The sequence below is a fragment of the Lolium rigidum genome, chromosome 6 (genome assembly GCF_022539505.1).
Source record: "Lolium rigidum isolate FL_2022 chromosome 6, APGP_CSIRO_Lrig_0.1, whole genome shotgun sequence".
NCBI classification, from domain to species: Eukaryota; Viridiplantae; Streptophyta; class Magnoliopsida; order Poales; family Poaceae; genus Lolium; species Lolium rigidum.
This window is the reverse complement of record NC_061513.1, coordinates 184,855,822-184,863,838: the sequence shown is the minus strand read 5'-3', so window position 1 is coordinate 184,863,838 and position 8,017 is coordinate 184,855,822.

Genomic DNA, 8,017 nt, shown 5'->3' with positions numbered 1-8,017 from the left:
TACAAAATTTATAGCCTCGCTACTATGTTGTTCATGCCAATTTTGTACTCCCCGAACATGTTGGTTTGCATGGGACTCGACAGTAGTAAGCCTCGTCGTTTCATTCTAACATGCTCGTTATATTGGTCTGTTGGTATGCGGCATGCACTCTTTGTTTGCTTATTGTGCGCATTACAATGATCTTGTTATAACGACGAAATGATGAGTTCCAAATTCTTTGGCAAACAATATTGCAGTGTCTTTGCGTTTCCATTGTTGCTGTCTTAACTTGTAATGTCTTTGTTTCAGATATAGGTGCTGCATGGACAACTGCCCAATTAAGCGAAATCACATATGTGCCGGTTTGCAAAATCCTAAAGCGCCTATTACGCCGGCATATAAACAACAACTAAACGGGCTGGCCCACTTACTTATTGGGCCAGCCCATTTGATTTACTGTGGACCCCACACTCTAATTGGGCCGGCCCACTTGCTTTAAGGTGGACCCCACCCACTACTGGGCCGGCCCACTAACTAGTTGGGCCAGCCCAATTGCTTTTGTGGTGGACCCCACATACTAAATGGGCCGGCCCTTTAAGACGAAAGTGGGACCCACCAGTGTTTTTGGCCCGGCCCACTCTCTTGTTGGGCCGGCCCACTCTCTTGTTGGGCCGGCCCACTTGCTATATGGTGGACCCCACGTACTAAACGGGCCGGCCTTTTAAGATGAAAGTGGGACCCACCAGTGTTTTTGGCCCGGCCCACTAGCGTGTTGGGCCGGCCCACTTGCTATATGGTGGACCCCACGTACTAAATGGGCCGGCCCTTTAAGACGAAAGTGGGACCTACCTGTGTTTTTGGCCCGGCCCACCATCTTGTTGGGCCGGCCCACTTGCTATATGGTGGACCCCACATACTAAATGGGCCGGCCCTTTAGCAGAAAGTGGGACCCACTCGTGTTTTTGGCCCGGCCCACCATCTTGTTGGGCCGGCCCACTTGCTATATGGTGGACCCCACATACTAAATGGTCCAGCCCTTTAACTGGAAAGTGGGACCCACCTGTGTTTTTGGCCCGGCCCACTATCTTGCTGGGCCGGCCTACTTGCTATATGGTGGACCCCACATACTAAATGGGCCAGCCCTTTAACTGGAAAGTGGGACCCACCGGTGCTTTTGGCCCGGCCCACCGGCTTGTTGGGCCAGCCCATTTGATCTAATGTGGACCCCACGTGCTAAATGGGCCGGCCCGATAGCAGGAAAGTGGGACCCACATGCTAATTGGGCCGGCCCACTAACTTCTTGGGCCGGCCCAGTTGCTTTAATGTGGACCCCACTTTGTAAATGGGCCGGCCCGAAAGTGGGTCCCACATGTCTTGTGGGCCGGCCCTTTTGCCTGTTGACCGGTCAATCGAGTGCATTCGGCCCGGCCCACATGCTTAGTGGGCCGCCCCATTAAAGTTTTGACCAGTCAACCTTAGAGGTTAGGCCGGGCCCACGTAACTAATGGACCAGCCCGCCTATATAGTTGACCGGTCAAACTAAGTCAGCCGGCCCGGCCCGCAAACTTAATGGGCCGGCCCGCTTAAGACGTGGCGAGCCTCGTGTGGGCCTACCATCTACCACGGGGTTTCGCCGGTTAACGCCGTTAACCGCGCAACGCGCGTCTGCCACGTGTCAGTTTGCATGACGTCAGCAGTCAACGGGCTCCCGGAAACACTTGGGCAACGGTCCGATTTTCCGTGGCGGAAGGGCACCCAAGCGCGATGGACCGAAAAAATCGTCGTAGGACTTTGCCTGACGCAGTTTCCATAGAACCCATATCGTCGGGTTAGGCCCATAGGCGACGAAAAATACCCCTTAGCGGACGATTTTGAGACGTTGTCTATCAGAACTTTTCTTGTAGTGTCTAGTTTATTTGTGCTTAGCTTATTTCTGTCTAGTATTATTTTGCTTAGTTTACTTTTGTATAGTTTGTTTTTGTCTTGTTTTATTTTTCCTATATACCCGAAAATCCATAAAAATTTGAAAAACCAAAAAATTAAAAATTGTTGTTATGGAAGAACCCACAACCTATTTGGAGCTTATTGAATTATATATGAATTATAGAGAATCAAGAAAGGGTAAAGTTGATGTCTACGGGAGCTTCTATTCTTGTAGACAGTGTTGGGCCTCCAAGAGCAAAGGTTTGTAGAACATCAGCAAGTTTCCCTTAAGTGGATTACCCAAGGTTTATCGAACTCAGGGAGGAAGAGGTCAAAGATATCCCTCTCATGCAACCCTGCAACCACAAAGCAAGAAGTCTCTTGTGTCCCCAACACACCTAATAGGTGCACTAGTTCGGCGAAGAGATAATGAAATACGAGGTGGTATGAATAAGTAGTAGCAATGGCACCGAGAAAAGTGCTTTGCCCGAGACGAGTAAACAAGCGATAGTAACGCAGCGAGTAGTAATGCGGTAAAACGAGTAAACAAGCAGCGATAGCGATATTTAGGAACAAGGCCTAGGGATTAGACTTTCACTAGTGGACACTCTCAACATTGATCACATAACGGAACGAGATAAATGCATACTCTACACTCTTGTTGGATGATGAACACATTGCGTAGGATTACACGAACCCTCAATGCCGGAGTTAACAAACTCCACAATAATGCTCATATTTTAGTAACCTTTAGTGTAAGATAGATCAAAAGACTAAACCAAGTACTAGCATAGCATGCACCCTGTCACCTTCATGCATATGTAGGAGGAATAGATCACATCAATATTATCATAGCAATAGTTAACTTCGCAATCTACAAGAGATCATGATCATAGCATAAACCAAGTACTAACCCGGTGCACACACTTGTCACCTTTGCACACGTGCGGGAGGAATAAAACTACTTTAATAACATTGCTAGAGTAGCACATAGATAAATTGTGATACAAACACATTGCAATCATAAAGAGATATAAATAAGCACCTCACTATGCCATTCAACAGTGAATAAGTATTCTGTGAAATATAGCCTAAGAGACCCACACGGTGCACACACTCGTCACCTTTACACACGTGGGACAAGGAGTCTCCGGAGATCACATAGGTAAAACTCACTTGACTAGCATAATGACATCTAGATTACAAGCATCATCATATGAATCTCAATCATGTAAGGCAGCTCATGAGATTATTGTATTGAAGCACATAGGAGAGAGATGAACCACATAGCTACCGGTACAGCCCCGAGCCTCGATGGAGAACTACTCCCTCCTCATGGGAGCAGCAGCGTTGATGAAGATGGCGGTGGAGATGGCAGCGGTGTCGATGGAGAAGCCTTCCGGGGCACTTCCCCGCTCCGGCAGGGTGCCGGAACAGAGACTCCCGTCCCCCAGATCTTGGCTTCGCGATGGCGGCGGCTCTGGAAGGTTTTCCGTATCGTGGTTCTTCGCATCAGGGTTTTCTCGACGGAGGCTTTATATAGGCGAAGAGGCGGCGCAGGAGGGTCGAAGGGGTGGCCACACCATAGGCTGGCGCGGCCAGGGCCCAGGCCGCGCCACCCTATCATCGGGGGCCCACAGGGCCGCCCTCTGGCGGCGCTCGGGTGTTCCGGATGCTTCCGGTGAAAATAGGAACCCGGGTCTTGATTTCGTCCGATTCCGAGAATATTTCGTTACTAGGATTTCTGAAACCAAAAACAGCGTAAAACGAGAACCGGCACTTCGGCATCTTGTTAATAGGTTAGTTCCAGAAAATGCACGAATATGACATAAAGTGTGCATAAAACATGTAGGTATCATCAATAATATGGCACGGAACATAAGAAATTATCGATACGTCGGAGACGTATCAAGCATCCCCAAGCTTAGTTCTGCTCGTCCCGAGCAGGTAAAACGATAACAAAGATAATTTCCGAAGTGATATGCCATCATAACCTTGATCATACTATTTGTAAACATATGTAGTGGATGCAGCGATCAAAACAATGGTAATGACATGAGTAAACAAGATGAATCATATAGCAAAGATTTTCATGAATAGTACTTCAAGACAGGCATCAATAAGTCTTGCATAAGAGTTAACTCATAAAGCAATAATTTAAAGTAAAGATATTGAAGCAACACAATGGAAGATAAAGTTTCAGCAATTGCTTTCAACTTGTAACATGTATATCTCAATGATAGTTTGTCAACATAGAGTAATATAACAAGTGCAATATGCAAGTATGTAGGAATCAATGCATAGTTCACACAAGTGTTTGCTTCTTGAGGTGGAGAGACATAGGTGAACTGACTCAACATAAAAGTAAAAGAATGGTCCTTCAAAGAGGAAAAGCATCGATTGCTATATTTGTGCTAGAGCTTTGGTATTTGAAAACATAAAGAGAGCATAAAAGTAAAGTTTTGAGAGGTGTTTGTTGTTGTCAACGAATGGTAGTGGGCACTCTAACTACCTCATCAACCAGACTTTCAAGAGCGGCTCCCATGAAGGACGTTATCTCTACCAGCAAGGTAGATCATCCCTCTTCTCCTTTGTTTACACATGTACTTTAGTTTAGTTTTTCTTTATTTATGGATGACACTCCTCCCAACCTTTTGCTTACACAAGCCATGGCTAACCGAATCCTCGGGTGCCTTCCAACAATCACATACCATGAAGGAGTGTCTATTTGCAAAATTAAATTGCTTATTTATGAATCAGAGCAAAACATGTGAAGAGAATTATTAATGCAAGTTAATTAATCGGGGCTGGGAACCCCATTGCCAGCTCTTTTTGCAAAATTATTGGATAAGCGGTTGTGCCACTAGTCCATTGTGAAAGTTTGTCAGAAGTAAATGACAAGATCGAAAGATAAAACACCACATACTTCCTCATGAGCTATAAAACATTGACACAAATCAGAGGTGATAAATTTTGAATTATTTAAAGGTAGCACTCAAGCAATTTACTTTGGAATGGCGGAGAAATACCATGTAGTAGGTAGGTATGGTGGACACAAATGGCATAGTGGTTGGCTCAAGGATTTTGGATGCATGAGAAGTATTCCCTCTCGATACAAGGCTTAGGCTAGCAAGGTTATTTGAAACAAACACAAGGATGAACCGGTGCAGCAAAACTCACATAAAAGACATATTGTAAACATTATAAGACTCTACACCGTCTTCCTTGTTGTTCAAAACTCAATACTAGAAATTATCTAGACTTTAGAGAGACCAATTATGCAAACCAAATTTTAGCAAGCTCTATGTGTTTCTTCATTAATGGGTGCAAAGTATATGATGCAAGAGCTTAAACATGAGCACAACAATTGCCAAGTATCACATTATCCAAGACATTATAGAAATTTACTACATGTATCATTTTCCAATTCCAACCATATAACAAATTAACGAAGAAGAAACTTCGCCATGAATACTATGAGCTAAGAACACATGTGTTCATACGAACCAGCGGAGCGTGTCTCTCTCCCACACAAGCATGATGAACTTATTCAAACATAAACAAAAACAAACGAGACGCTCCAAGTAAAGTACATAAGATGTGACGGAATAAAAATATAGTTTCAGGGGAGGAACCTGATAATGTTGTCGATGAAGAAGGGGATGCCTTGGGCATCCCCAAGCTTAGACGCTTGAGTCTTCTTAAAATATGCAGGGGTGAACCACCGGGGAATCCCCAAGCTTAGAGCTTTCACTCTCCTTGATCATAGTATATCATCCTCCTCTCTTGACCCTTGAAAACTTCCTCCACACCAAACTCGAAACAACTCATTAGAGGGTTAGTGGACAATAAAAACAAACATGTTCAGAGGTGACACAATCATTCTTAACACTTCTGGACATTGCATAAAGCTACTGGACATTAATGGATCAAAGAAATTCATCCAACATAGCAAAAGAGGCAATGCGAAATAAAAGGCAGAATCTGTCAAAACAGAACAGTCCGTAAAGATGGATTTTATTAGGCCACCAGACTTGATAAAATGAAAATGCTCAAATTGAATGAAAGTTGCGTACATATCTGAGGATCATGCACGTAAATTGGCTTAATTTTCTGAGTTACCTACAGAGAATTAGACCCAGATTCGTGACAGCAAAGAAAACTGTTTCTGCGCAGTAATCCAAATCTAGTACTTACTTTACTATCAAAGACTTTACTTGGCACAACAAAAACTCAAAACTAAGATAAGGAGAGGTTGCTACAGTAGTAAACAACTTCCAAGACACAAATATAAAACAAAGTACTGTAGCAAAATAACACATGGGTTATCTCCCAAGAAGTTCTTTCTTTATAGCCATTAAGATGGGCTCAGCAGTTTTAATGATGCACTCGCAAAAAAAAAGTAGTTAAAGCAAAAGAGAGCATCAAAAGGCAAATTCAAAACACATTTAAGTCTAACATGCTTCCTATGCATAGGAATCTTGTAAATAAACAAGTTCATGAAGAGCAAAGTAACAAGCATAGGAAGATAGAACAAGTGTAGCTTCAAAAATTTCAGCACATAGAGAGGCATTTTAGTAACATGAAAATTTCTACAACCATATTTTCCTCTCTCATAATAACTTTCAGTAGCAACATGAGCAAACTCAACAATATAACTATCACATAAAGCATTCTTATCATGAGTCTCATGCATAAAATTATTACTCTCCACATAGGCATAGTCAATTTTATTAGTTGTAGTGGGAGCAAATTCAACAAAGTAGCTATCATTATTATTCTCATCATCAAATATAGGAGGCATAGTATCATCAAAGTAAATTTTCTCCTCAATGCTTGGGGGACTAACAAGATCATGAAAACCAGCTTCCCCAAGCTTAGAACTTTCTATATTATTATCAACAATGGTGTTCAAAGCGTTCATACTAATATTACTACCAACATGCAAATAAGATTTCATAGGTTTTTTAATTTTCGCATCAAACAATCCATGTTTTAAATCAGGAAATAGAATAAGAAGCTCATTGTTGTCCATTATGCCTAACTAGTGTAAACAAGAAACAAAAAGATGCAATTGCAGGATCTAAAGGAAATATCTTCGAGCACAAATACAATGGCGCCGAGAAAATGCATGTACACAGGAACCGGAGTATGAGTGCCTGTTTACCTTTCCTCCCCGGCAACGGCGCCAGAAAAGTACTTGATGTCTACGGGAGCTTCTATTCTTGTAGACAGTGTTGGGCCTCCAAGAGCAGAGGTTTGTAGAACAGCGAGCAAGTTTCCCTTAAGTGGATTACCCAAGGTTTATCGAACTCAGGGAGGAAGAGGTCAAAGATATCCCTCTCATGCAACCCTGCAACCACAAAGCAAGAAGTCTCTTGTGTCCCCAACACACCTAATAGGTGCACTAGTTCGGCGAAGAGATAATGAAATACAGGTGGTATGAATAAGTAGTAGCAACGGCACCAGAAAAGTGCTTTGCCCAGGACAGTAAACAAGCAGTAGTAACGCAGCAGTAGTAACGCAGCAGTAGTAATGTAGTAAAACAGTAAACAAGCAGCGATAGCAGTATTTAGGAAAAAGGCCTAGGGATTAGACTTTCACTAGTGGACACTCTCAACATTGATCACATAACAGAACAGATAAATGCATACTCTACACTCTTGTTGGATGATGAACACATTGCGTAGGATTACACGAACCCTCAATGCCGGAGTTAACAAGCTCCACAATAATGCTCATATTTTAGTAACCTTTAGTGTAAGATAGATCAAAAGACTAAACCAAGTACTAGCATAGCATGCACCCTGTCACCTTCATGCATATGTAGGAGGAATAGATCACATCAATATTATCATAGCAATAGTTAACTTCGCAATCTACAAGAGATCATGATCATAGCATAAACCAAGTACTAACACGGTGCACACACTGTCACCTTTGCACACGTGCGGGAGGAATAAAACTACTTTAATAACATTGCTAGAGTAGCACATAGATAAATTGTGATACAAACACATTGCAATCATAAAGAGATATAAATAAGCACCTCACTATGCCATTCAACGGTGAATAAGTATTCTCGTGAAATATAGCCTAAGAAGGTGCTGTCCAT